Source organism: Cuculus canorus, chromosome 1 (genome assembly GCF_017976375.1).
Source record: "Cuculus canorus isolate bCucCan1 chromosome 1, bCucCan1.pri, whole genome shotgun sequence".
Taxonomy (NCBI): domain Eukaryota; kingdom Metazoa; phylum Chordata; class Aves; order Cuculiformes; family Cuculidae; genus Cuculus; species Cuculus canorus.
The window spans coordinates 129,467,076-129,480,732 of record NC_071401.1 but is presented as its reverse complement, the minus strand read 5'-3'; the positions used below and the strand labels follow the sequence as shown (position 1 = coordinate 129,480,732).

Sequence of the window (13,657 nt, the reverse complement as noted above, 5' to 3'; positions counted from 1 at the left end):
GAAGCATCTCCACATTGTGTTCAGAAACTGAGTGTTTGAATGCATGTTATGTTTTAGATCATCTTAGGTCTTGACATATAGGCTGGAGTTGCACTCTGGTCAGCTAGGAATACAGTCTTCAACCAGATGCTACAGTCTTGACTTAAAGACATCCACAGACAATTTATCGCGTAATTTAGATTAATGGTTAATTTGCACTTGCTTGGTAGAAACTGTTTTTAGTGATAATCATTGACTTCATATATCCACCAGAGCTCAGCTGAAAAATGATTTTTTTTTTCGTTGCAGCTTTGGATGAAAATATTGGAAATAAAAAAAAAATCTGTTCATTCTGAATGAAAGCGAAAAATAATTCAATTTTTTTCACAAAAAATGTTTCCTTTTGTATTAAATTCTTTATTTGACTCAAAAAGAAAACTTTTTATCCTGTAGACATGCAAAAATATCAGAGGATTAGGATTATGAAGCTCCTAGAAAAGATATCCTTCTATCATTTAACAACATAGATCCACATTGTGAGAGACCTGGGTTAAATTCTTTCCTCAGTTTGAAGGGATCTGAGCAAATTGTTCCAGAAACATGCCCCATCACAAGATCACAGAATGTGCTGCGTTTGAAGGCCAAGAGTCAGCGTCCCATTCATGGTCTTCCACTCTCTAAGGAAATAGTCACCAAGACAGGGATTTAAACAGCCTTTTCCCATCAGCCAATGAATACCTTAACCGTGAGGCTGGACATTTGTTTACAGTTCCTTGGCTTGGTGTGCATGTAAAGTGAGGCCAGCCTGCCTGAGAGTAGAGCGAGAGAGTCTCAGGTGCCAAGGCTGTCTTCCCCGTAAGTGAGGAAAAAAGAGGGGAAAGAGAAAGGTGTTAGAAATAAGACATCTAAAAAAGAACATTAAACAAATCCTAGGTGTATGGTTATTTTATGTGCTGGTTTGTTAGATAAAGTAATCTTTCACACTTCTGTGAATATTTTCTCGGCTATATCCCAGTTCTTACCTTCTGAATTTGCAAATAATTGTGTGCTTGTCCATGTTACTTTGTAAAATTCATGATGCATTGAAAACATGTAATTCAGTATCCTAAGCAGAATATATTGCTCATTCTGTCATGAATGGTTTTTAGACTGCAAATGCACCGGAATAACAGATGTAGCATAGACATATCCTAACGTACAAGTATGTATGGATGGTGGTTTTGAAGAGCTCGAGAAAAACATAGTCTGTACAAGTTAAGAGGCCTGACAAGTGCACAGTATTGAGGTATACTTGGCCAGTTTAAGTAGCCAGGAATGGAATGGACTGTATTGTGCGGTAGATAAAGCAGCATTTCCCCCTGAGCACCTAATAAAGAAAGAGCTGCTTTAAAGACTTTGTGCTTGAAAATTGTTCATGTCTTTGACCAAAAATTGCCACATAGAAAAGGAGGGAAAAGAAAAAACAACCAACCAACTCTAGTATTTATGAACCATTTGCCTGGATCTGTTCCCTTGAAGAAAGGTATTTTGCTTCAGATAAGTGACAGTATCAGGTTAACTTGATTATCACTTGTGACACTTTATAATTCAAAGAAATTATCAGCTATCACTCAGGCTCACCTGGTTCACCAGGTTGTTAGCCACATGTGCGTATTCTACTGAGGACAAATATAAAGATATTTTTGAGTAGTATAAAATGACTTTATTTCCCTTATAGTTCTCTCATCATAAGGCTTGAAAATTGTATTATATACTCTGTGTGTGAGAAAGATTGAAGTGATGATAATATAAATTTTAAGATGGGGAGAGGGCTTAAAATCTGAGAGTAGTTGGGTTTCATGGTTGAGAAGGCTGGTAATAAGAAAGATGAATCATCATTGTGTTAAATCCCAATGAGTGTGTTCAAAAACTGTTCCTGTTTGATTCCAGGTTTGTCAGCCACTGCTTCATGTCATGTGAAGTTAATGTGAAGTTAAGTATTTTTGATCCGTGGACTGTTGTGCAAATGTTTGTTGGTTTCTATCTGTTCTGGTTTAAGCTTCTGCCCTGAGGTTTGCTTTGAGTTTCAGGTTTGGGCATACTGAAATTGTCAAAGTAATTTCACTTTAAATTGCAGTGTTTCAAGTGGTTTTGTTTCAAATCCATGCCAAACCACAAATTTTGCATAATTTCTTTTTGCATAATTTCCATTAAAAAAAAAAAAAAAGTTATGTAAGGCTTCTCTGGAATGGGGTTGAAGTTTATAAGTTTATGAACTTTTAGAAAACTAAGCCTGTAATTCATTGTCAAACCAGATCAATATTGTGAGGACTTATTGGAGGATGGGAGAATACTGGGAAACTTCTGTATAACAGAAGTATAATGGAGAAGCAGAAATGTGTCCATATTTCTGTTTCAAATGGACAGATGGTCATGTCCTATTTTAAGTTTTTATAACTGAAATTTTGGGCTTTATTACGTGGATATTTGAGCTGCTGCCTCATGTAAGTTCCTTCAGATCTAGAATAAAGCCAGTTGCTCAAGGGCAAGATAAAGCTAATTTGAGGCAACATCTTTATGGCCGTTCCTTGGATAAAAAAGATAAATTCCACTTCAGTGAGAGTCTTGATAGCATTCTTCCCATTTTTTATTTTATTCTTACACAGAACTTCTAAGAGGAGTTCTCAGATTGCCGTCAGAGAACAATCAGTGGCAATGTGTCAAATGAAAGAAAGATCCGTTTGGTTTGGGTTTGTTTTTTTTCTTTTTGTTTGAACATATTTCTGTATCTAGATCTTAAAAACAGCCTTCAACATTTCTGACATAATTAATTGCTTGTATTAAATGTTCTAATTACAGCAATTCAGGTGGCTAGCCATCTAAATGAGTGCATAATTATTTAGAAACTCTTTTGATTGCATTACTGGCATCCTCAAGGCTGAATTAAAAAAAACCCAAACAACACAGACACAAAAAACCAAAACCCACTAGGGTGAGACTTTGAAGCACTGAGAATAATAGCTATTATCCTGTTAATTAGATCACTTCGTATGTACACAATACTATATGGATATCTTTTATGAGATCTTCATTTGCTAATAACTTTCAGTGAGCGAAGAGCTGAAGATCTTTCTTTTCTTTTTTCTTCAAAAAATTCTTCAAAATAGAGATTTTTCCATGAAAAAACATTGAAGGGGAGAGGGAGTATTACTAATTTGATTTTATAATAGAAGGAGTTAAACCGAAATTAATTTGATACAGACACAGTTCAGGACATTATGATTAGTGGAAAACTGTTGAAGAATTAGATCTGCCCAACACAGTCTGCTGTTTCATGGGACTCACAGTTTGGGTGAGCCATTCTTTAACAGCATCCTGTAAACCAATTTACATCTTCTTTAAGGTACGTGGGCTTCATTCTGCACTAGTTGATGAAGTACAGTATACGACTTCAGGGCAGAGTTCCATTCACTATGAGGAAAAAGGGCATAAACCAGTTAAAATACATGATTTTTTTAAGAGGATGAAATATTTCCCTTTTGGAAACAAATGTGTATTACAATGGGACAAAATGAGACATATTATCATTTCAAGCTCAAATGCTTTCAGAATCTTTTGTTTCATAATGACTTTTAAAATAATTTTCCTGTGAGTTAGAATGGAAACAAAGACAGGAAAATCAGAATTCCCCAGAGCACAAAGACACAGATTTCCTCACTTACTTTGAAAAAAGAATTTTTCCTGTTCTTTAATAGTAAGTCATGAGCAATTGGTATATGAACGCTTTCCTTCTGTTCATCAACTTGCTGAACTAAAAGTCTGCCAGAAAAAAAAATGTGAAGAGATAGCATCTTTTCCTGAAGGTAGAGAAAAAATGCAGTCTTTGAACGGAAAGTAGATTCTGAACAAGCAAGTGAAATCTCTTGAAATAAGTAGGTCAGCAAATCTTCTAGCTTCAGTGGTAGTTTTGCACAAGTGATGCTTGCAAATTTTAGCAAGAAATTTATTTCTGTAATAAACTGTTGATAAGCACTGCATATTTTCAATATTAGGCAAGTGAGGCCTGCAAGATTTTTATGCATGTTCATAACACAAAATACACGGTAGAAAAATAATAGGTGTCTGTGGCCACACTGTGAGGTTGTAAAGTAAGATCACCCTTGCCTGCAAAATAGTTTATGGACACTGAAATTTTAAGAGAAGGAAGATCATGATTTTTGTCTGGTTTTGAAATGCCAGTTCCTCTAATGGCAAAGCAATATTCTTTCTCGGCACATGAATTTGTCGAAACTGGTGTTGAAGATCAGAATGAGGCTGTGACTTGATAATGTGAGTCTGCAAGACCATGGTGAGAATATATGTGGTTTTGACAAGACCTTTGAAAGGCAAATGTGAAGGTGATCAGATATTAAGTCAATTTTAGAGCTAGCTTTTGAGAATAATTTCTGCTAATATTAACTGAATGTTGTGTACAAATATTGATAAAACACATTTGGGGAAGGACAGGTGATTTTATTTTAAAATAGTTGGGTTTACAGATTCACACTGTCATAATCACATACTCACAAAGTTATGCGTATCCAAGCAGTCTGTCCAGCATGCCTGTAGCCCAACAACAGGTGTCCTGGTGCTCAGGATTTCTTGCAATTGCGTGGATGACCAAGTTCATGTTCTGTTCATCTTCATCGTCTCTGCTAGGATCTCCTCAGGACGGCAATCAGATGCTAATGAACCTTGTCTTTGGGAGCTGACATTAATCAGAATCTTTTACCTTTCCATGCTCTCCCACCTCTGTTTAGGATTTATCCTCTGTCCTCTATCTCCTTACCAGGGTATTTTAAGACTCCAGTCCTGTTCTGTGTTTCCCCACCATCACCTCTTTGTGGCTGGAGTCCTTTATTCAGTCCAGGGGAGGCAGTTCCTGACTTTGTGCTGTGCTTTGTGTTCCTGAATTGGATAATGTAAAAGGCTGCACAGAACTGTGCTATGATGTTGATGGTTAGCTCTCACTAACACCTACCATCCTCACAGGGCTTTTAGTACTGTTTTTTTCCCTTTCTGACACTTCCCCTTCATTCTCCTTTCCTGTCTGCCTAGGCATTTCTATTATGAATCTCTGTGATTACTGAAAGCATGACTTAAACCACAGACAAAAAAATGATAAGCATGTTTCAGAATTTCAGTGTCTTGCGGTTCTGAAGAGAGCGGTACTCTCTTCCTTGCGCCAGAGCCTGATTTCTCTGCCAGGCCAGAGACAGTGAATCTAGCACTGTTGAAGGTCCCTGGGATAAAAACTGGGCGGGAAAAGGCTAAAATTGCTGCTACTCCAGTTGGAGAGAGAAGTCTGGAAGCTGAATACTGACAAATTTAAATAAAAAATAAGGCAATTTTTAACAGTATATAAAGGTCTTTATATCAAAGCCAGATGCCTTTCTGGAAAGTTACTTTATTCCTACACAATGTTTTTGGCTCAGGGCAAGGGCAGCTGTGTGAAATGCAATCCCCTGCACTGTTGAGTAGGTCACATTCATGATCTAATGGTCCTGTTTGGCTTTAGATGCTGTGGATGTCTTGCATTGCTGAGTATCTGGTGAAGGGGAAGCTAATTCCCAAACAGATTGCTCAGGTGTTCAGAAGAGGAGGAACAGTTTGTGAAGGTGGAAAGGGGAAAACACTTTGGAAAATAGCCTCTGCTTAGGGGGCAGTGATATGGCAGTTTGTCTCAAGCCTGCAGATTGGTCTCCCTTTTCCATTAGCATCATTAAAAGGAAAAAGATGTTGATGCTACTTTTTTTTTTTCTGCTGAGTCATTCTATGATAAAACATGTCTTTGTTTGGGACTGCTAATTGCCTTAAAGTCCTCAATGAAGTAAGCCTCACGTACACCTTCATGACTTTGACAGGTTTTGCACTTACTTTATAGACATATAAACTAGAGGATAGACAGGTAAAAGGACTTGCACAAGATCACCCAGAGAGACAGAGGCCAGTCAAATCAATCAATTCAAGAACCCAGGAAATATGTTTCTATAGCCCCTGCTGTAGCTACTAAATCACTAGAGCTACTAAGGAAAGGTCCTGCCAAAAGCCACTGTTTTTTTTGGTTTATTTTAAAGCCCAGAAGAAGCGTTTTACTTAATTCCAGAGCATCTCTCCCTGGTACTTGGTGCAGATTAATTAATTAATTACTTTTTAAAAAGAAATTTAAAGCCTTAAGCAGCCCAAAAGCCACTGAAGTTTTAATTCTCAGAACTTTTCCCTGACTTGACTGCTATCCAGGTCCTATTCAAGCAAGATAAGAATTAAGATTAATGACCCCAAACAAACTGGTATTTCAAAGAATCAGTCTTTGCCAAGCATTATATTCTCATGACAGAAAATCATTGAGGCATAAATACAGCGCTCAGTCATTGGTGTGTATTAACAGCACCACGTTGTTCCCATAAATGCTGAATACAGTGAAGAGGAAAATGAAGTCATAAAGTTCATTAATTTGGGTTGTGGCATTTTTTAAAGTGAGCAAACCATAGCCCATCAAATAAGGCTATCTCCTTCTAGCTACCCTGGCATCTTTGTTAATGTTATTTGGATTCCTGAAAGGCATCTTCTCTGCTGGGAGGTTGTTTGGGCTTGGTGATGACTGTCTTTTTGGTGCCTTTTACTAGCTAGGCATTCAGTTCTGTTGGCATTTCTTAAAAGGCAAACTGATGAAGACTAAGTCTTAGAGAGAGAAATGAGAAAAAAAATACCTTTATCTGATAGGATCAGAAAATTTAATATGTAGGGGAAAAACATGTCATTGTCTGTCAGCATTTGTCGACCTAAAAAAGCGGTTGTGGCTAGTCTGCTTTCTGAGCAAATAAGAACTGGTGTGGAGACAAGCGTATTTCACCTATCTTGGGACCAGAAATAGTGATGGTGCAGTGCTAATACGGGAATTAATTGTGACAATTTCTAGAAGATGTTTGCTTAGGGGGAAAAAAAAGTAAAAAAAGAAATCTGTGTTTGCATTTCTTCACTGAAAAGACATCTCTATGACATCATCTTGTTTGTTCTGACACAGCAGGAAAACCAGAAGAAAGAAAATGGCAGTAAAGAGACGAGGCACTTTTATTTTGCTCCAACAAAAACCAGAAGAAAGATGTAACTAAAATATCCAATAGTTACTTTAGTTCTCAGAGACGGTTCAGCTGGTGAGCTGTTGTTCAAGGGCAGTTGGGATCCCAGACACAGGAGCATTTTGTAGTAAGCTTAATTATTCATTTTAATTATGCATTTTAATTAGCAAGGAGCCAACACAGAGCTTTTCTCTCAGTTTCTCAATAAACCCACTTTGTAATATTACTGAACAAACTTGTAACTGAAAACTCCAACTGTCTAGGGCTGAGAAAAACAACTCAAAGTTCAAGGGGCTTTCTTCCTCATTAAATCACATTCAGTGAGCAGGTTGCATCTACCTCTATTTTCAGGAGCTTTCTACTGCTTTTTTGTTTTTTTCACAGACAACATCAAGAAAACACCCTACTCTGCTTCTTCTCCCAGTGGTGTTTCCTCTGCCAATATATAGTCTTGTCAGTCACTCCCTATAAATAATATCTTCATTCTTCCTCTTTCAACAGTGTTTCTCCTCAGAGCTGTTCTCTTGTTCCTGTGCTGTCTTCCTGGCCCCAGTCCTTGGGAGCAGTGCTGTAGGAAATCTGCCGTCTTTCTTATTCACTTCAGGGAAGGCCAGGTTAGAGATGCAAGCAGAAGTAGAGGCAATTGCATTCTGGAATGGATTCAGAGTGGCAGCAGTGTATTTGTTGCTGGATGAATGGACAGAGCAAATATCTTCAGCAAGATGACCATCTGATCTATTGGGAGGTGTTGGATCTAGATGATCTTTCAGGTCCCTTCCAGCCCAAACCATTCTATGATTCCATGACTCTATGCCAAAATGCAGTTCCCCATGAACACGTCAGTCACTTGCATTCTTTTATACTTTGCTTGTGACTCTACCTGCTGGGGAGGAAGTTGCAGACTGCAGCATTCCATCATAAATTGAGGCTGTCAGTAGAGCTTGGTGAAGACAAATAGGCCTCCAGGCTGTTCTATCTTGTGAGAAGCCAATCCTAATTTACTTATAGTTTTGAGCCAAACACAAGCTTGAAAAGAAAAGGTTCAGGTAAGGATATATTTAGAACAGAGATGAAAGTAGGTTTAAGGTCGGATTGTGATTAGGAATAAAAGGGAAAAGTAAAGTTATGCCAACATTTTCTGAAATATTCTCTCAGGTTTCAGTGCAAATGGCATGTTATAAAATTTCCATCATTTAAATGGTGGAAATCCTCCAGAAGTTTCTGTTCTTCACAAGTTTTTGATGAAATGTTACAAGACTAGAAACCTCTTCTGTTGTATTTAGCTTATACTTCTCTGCCACTCCTGGCTTGGGATGAGCTCTGGAATCAGGATAATTGCCTGACATTACCAGGTGTTTGCATTTCAGATTCAAGCAGCTGCCTTCTCTTAACTTCAGCAGTTTAAAAAGGCTCAAGGCGATTTGTCTGGCTTTGCTTAGCTGAAGGCAATGCTAATTTTATTTTCATTTATTGGTTGGAAGATTATTTTTTTCATTTGGACATTACAACTTCACTCAGTATTTAAAACACATTATATAATTTTTTTTTTTTTTAGTGATTCTTGCAAAGAGAACCATCTCTCTTCACCACTTGTCTCCGTGAATATAAGGCCACGTAGTGTGTGTGACTGCATATGAACTAACTACTGCACCAGTCTGTAATAAGCTCTCTAATTTTATGTCCTTCATGATTTCAGTTTTCCCACCCTTCTTCTCCCCCAACAACTAATTGGTGCATGCTTTCCATATGGCAGGATAATTACACACTTTAACTACATTTGAATAAAGGCGATATTCATCTTGGCTAAATATTGCCCCTCAGTGAAAGTGGAAATCTGCAGTTTAATGACAAATCTTGCCTCTGAAAGTGAGTGACCCTGTGCTATGTGCACCTGGAGACAAAAAGTACCCTGTGGTACCAACATCTCATGTTTTGTATTGATGCTGGTAATGCCTTCAGTGCAAATAAGGCTTGCTTTATATCTTACCTACTAAAATATCAGCCCATTTGATATAATTGTTTATGAGAATAAAATTAAAGGTACAAATGAGAATCAATCTGTTCTCACAGAGACAGAGTTGGAAAGTGAATAGTCTTAATCAAATACAATGGGAAAACAAAAAAGGTGGATGGAAGGCTAAGCTTTGCAAATAGCTTCTTTGCATTTCAGTTGTCATCACTGACCTAGTCACTGTTTGTGCTGGTATAGAAACTAATGTCAAGTGAACAACTGCGATGTAGATGGTGCTGTATGTTGCTCTGCGCAGGACTTACAACATTATCCAGTATTAAAATATGTGTTTTCCTGCTAAGCAATCAAAACCTAATGTATGAAGCTCAGCAGTAATCCAAGTACTGTTAAGTGTGTATCCTCAAACCGGTTCTGCAAACAGAGGGCTATAATTGATGTTGCTGAAGTGGCCTTTCTTTTCCACAGTTCATGATCAAAGTGGTTACATTGCACTGAATAACTTTTCTAATTCATGACACCTGAATAAAAGGCAGGAAAAACAGTCTGGAATGCATGTTCCACTATCTGCAGCCATCCTACAGTGCAGCCATCCTGCGGCAGAGCCTGAATAAAGTCCTTCCCCATGGACGGGAACTCATGATCAAAAAATGCTTCTGGACTGAAAGGTGCATCAAACTGATAACAGGGTTGTTTGGAGACCTGAGCTGCACCTCAGCATGGTCTGAAATACTTGTAACTTTGCCTGGATTCAGGGTCCATTTCCATTTCTTTTTTTCACTTCAATATGCCCTGGCTGTTCCAAAGGACATTAAGCTGAAAGTTATCGGACTCCATACAAAAGAAGAAGAAAAAGAATAGGTCTGAACTGGCCAACACGAGCTTTTAACAAACAGTGTGGTGTATAAAAATAAAAGAAAAAAATCTCTGTGGGTAGTTTCTGGAGTTGCTTTGGATTCAATATCTCTCTTTCCTGAATTTTCAACTGAATAAGTTTGGCTTCTTTGGCTCTAGGCTACAGCCTTTCTGCAGTTAAAAAATTGAAATGTCTTAAATGTATCCAAGTGCTTTAAGCTAAAAGTAGTGACTTTTCACAGTACTCCAAGCTGTGAGCAGAAGACCAAACCTGGGGCTGCAGTGCCTCCTTGGCACACAGCCATCCCACCAGGCTCTGCAGCCACATAAGCATACTCAAAATTTGCAGAGAGGAAGGACAAGTCAGCCAGCAAAGAGGGGCAGCTTTCCCCCTCACCCTCTAGAATGATTGCTGGAGAGTTACTCAAGGTAGGATCCAGGTGGGGACTACTTGTTAACATACATATTCCAGGCCCTCCACCTGCTGCTCTCTTTCCCTGCCCTACCACAGTGATGTGACAGCCTAGGAGTCCATAAACCAAATGAGGAAAGACTCATTGTAATTAAAGATAGGTTTGACTGCTTTTAGAAATGAGCATCCTGCTGTGCAGTAGGTTAACAGAGAGGTAAGGGACCTGTGCTGTTTTGCAAATGGGTACAAGGTTTGAGTTGTACTTGATGATATAGTTAAAGATGATGTCAGTAGCCTTTACGGATCCAACTATATGTTATTTCAGTAGATATTTTGTGGTGTCCATTATATTTACAGATGTTACAAGCTTCCATTATTAATTTTTTTAATGTGCTCATAACTTTCAAGAACCCTGATCACGTGTGTTCAAATGTCATTTTGTTCTGCTTTACAGAACGCTTTTAACAAAACCTGCTTACCTGTTTCTTACATTGAAAGATGGAAAAAAATGCCATAGTCTGTCATATAACTCTGATCGCATGCTTTTGAGCTAAATATGCACAAAAAACCTCAACGGAACCAATAACAACACCCCATCACAGCATGGATCTCATCATTACAAGGTCTAGAGTTTATGCTTGGGTTTATGGGTAAAGCTTTTAAATAATTTAAATGGTTTTTTTTGTAATGTACTCATAGTGTATGTGTGTGTGCCACTGCCCTCTGCTGCAGACAGGAAAGCTAGGAAAGCTTGGTTGCTTTCCTAGGGGCAGAGATGTGGTCACCCACAAAGCCATATTCCTACTTAGAGCAAGTGCTCAGGTCTTACTGACTTCATTTGGGAGATAGAGCTATGATAGCAGTTAAATCTTCATCTCTGTGGGAGTTAGGCACCATAAAACCGTTGAAGATCTGTCTATTTCTGTCTTCTATCATTAGAAAATGCCATGTGGAGAGCATGCAAGTATGCTGTTCACCACAAGCCCTCTGCGTTTTTATTTCATGAGTTGCATATCTCAAAATATCTAGGAGATTCACTGCAAACACTGTTGTGTTTCTATTGAGCATTACTAGGCCATGATTTAAAGCACCTCTGGCTTTCTGTTCCCTCCTATTGGCTGCTTCTAGCATGTACTAGGCTGACACCCTTAAGGCTGAAAGTGTTTTGTCTAATCCAAGTTTTTGGGGTAAAATATAAGGTTTAACAGGATAAATGCATTGGGCTAAATGTGAGGATAAATGCAACCTGGCCAGTCATAAGTCTGATTATCCATTCTGAATGTCAGTTCCAGGAAACTATAAAAATCAGCTGAAAATCTCTGAAGATGTTTAGAAACAGTCAACCACACTGCCACAACCCCTCCATCAGGAGGATGGCTTTGCTTACTACATAGAGCAGGGAATTTAAGTCATCTTCTATTTCATCTCTGTCATCTAGAGCCGCTATGTGCTTTATGGATTTATTGAGGCAACTAGGATAACACATCCACATATCTCATTCTATGGATGTGCATGTTTTCACACTGTTTTTCTTCCGTTAAAGCTAGGATTCATGTATTTCTGTCCCTTAGTTTAATACTATTGACCTTTAAAACTGAACAGTTGCTTACTACTTTTTCAAAATCTGCTCCCAAAATTTGATTTTGTCTTAACTATTACACAAAGGAGGTAAGCTAAACCTTAAACCTTAAATTGTGATTCTGTCTCGGTTATTGAAATACATCTATGTGTTACTTGTACTCCCCGAGAGACAAAGATTTCTCTGTCAAATATGTGCCATTTACAAGCAGAATGTTGTCTCCATTCTAGTTACTGGCCACAGGAGCTCAGCTGGGGCTCTGAGTGTCAAGCTGAGAGCTTTTCTTTCACCATAATAAAGGTTCTGTAGGCTAAAATACTGGTAGGCTGTCAGTGACACTTCTGAAATCCCTTTGATGGGCTTACACAAATGAAAAGATTTGTACTTAGCAGTGCTGCTTATGGTATATAAGAAGTTCTTGAATCTGCTCACCATGTATTGCCTTCTGTATGTTTGCATGTGTGAGTGTATATATATGGACATGTGCATGAATATACATAGATATATGAAGTGTGACGATTTATGTAGTATAGGCACCTGAGTTTCAGACATATTTGTTCATGTATTTAATATTAAACTGGTACTTTAAATAGAAAAAGGAAGAAAAAGCTACTGGAAGCTTATTTTAAAAAGCCTGTTCCTGTGACTGTAGTATCTCACCCAATCAGAAGTGCTAATTTTATCAAAAAGAAATTATAGAAATGAAAAACAATGCTAGTTCTTAAATACAGCCCCTCATTGTTTAGCTTTTTATTTGTCCACTTTGAAATGATACACTGTAAAATTCCTGCTTTTAATGATTAAAATCTTCTGCTTATCTCTAAACTGTGGCATCAAAGTAGGTGGCCTAGCCAATATTTCTCTTATACTGGGAAGAGGTGGCAGATTGTGTTTTCAGGTGACTTGAAAAACTTGCTAGCAAGCTTTCCTAGGATTATCATCACATGACAAAGATGATGTCTGTACAGACCATAGAATTCCTAACGAAGCTGCTCCCTTGGAAGAAAAATTTTGTTTTCTCTATTTCACTCATTTTGAATGAATGAACAAGTCCATGGGGAAGGAGTCAGTCCTTAAATAAAATACTTGCTTTTGTAAATACCATGTTTTTTCTTCCTCTCTACCCCTCCAATATTCACAGTAATTAATAGGGTTTGGTAATTAGTTGTCAGCCACATGGCAAAATTAATGTTCTTCAAACAGAGTATCCTCTGAGTGAAGTGATATTGTTAAGTTATAGTATGTCCAGTTCTGTGTTTGAATACCAATGCAGACAGCCACATGCTGAGACCATGTTGTGTTAATTTTATTTTTTTTAATGGGATACTTCAGTTTTACTTTCCTTCCTAGAGAATCTAAAGTACTATTTAAAGGAATTAATTTCTGTGCAATAGAGCTCACGAGTAAACACTCTATAAAAGCAAAATAAGGAATGCAGTCATGGCTCTAAAAACATTTCACTTTCTTTAAACTGATGCCACTTGTATGCATTGACAGTAATCCCATCTAATCCCCTCCACACGTATTATCTTTGTACACCTGCTTTCATTGTCTCACTTATCAGTTTTTATCCTTAGAACCTCAATATACAAGAGGGAAAAGGATCAGAACAAAATATACATACACACAATATGTTATGCTACAATTTTTTCTTGTAGACATAAAACATTTTGTAGATTTTGGATCTTAGAGTCAACATCTTCCATTAAGATTTTTTCCCTACTATTTTTTTTCCCCAACTGGTGCATGTCTGTGTTTGTCTTTCT

The 13,657-nt window shown here is 37.8% G+C and overlaps 1 protein-coding gene across 5 annotated transcripts in view; it reads left to right on the top strand.

Annotated features, from left to right (window-relative positions):
* LOC104066628 (potassium voltage-gated channel subfamily KQT member 1) overlaps positions 1 to 13,657 on the top strand; it is a 488,485-nt gene that overhangs the window by 253,192 nt on the left and 221,636 nt on the right. The window lies entirely within an intron of this gene.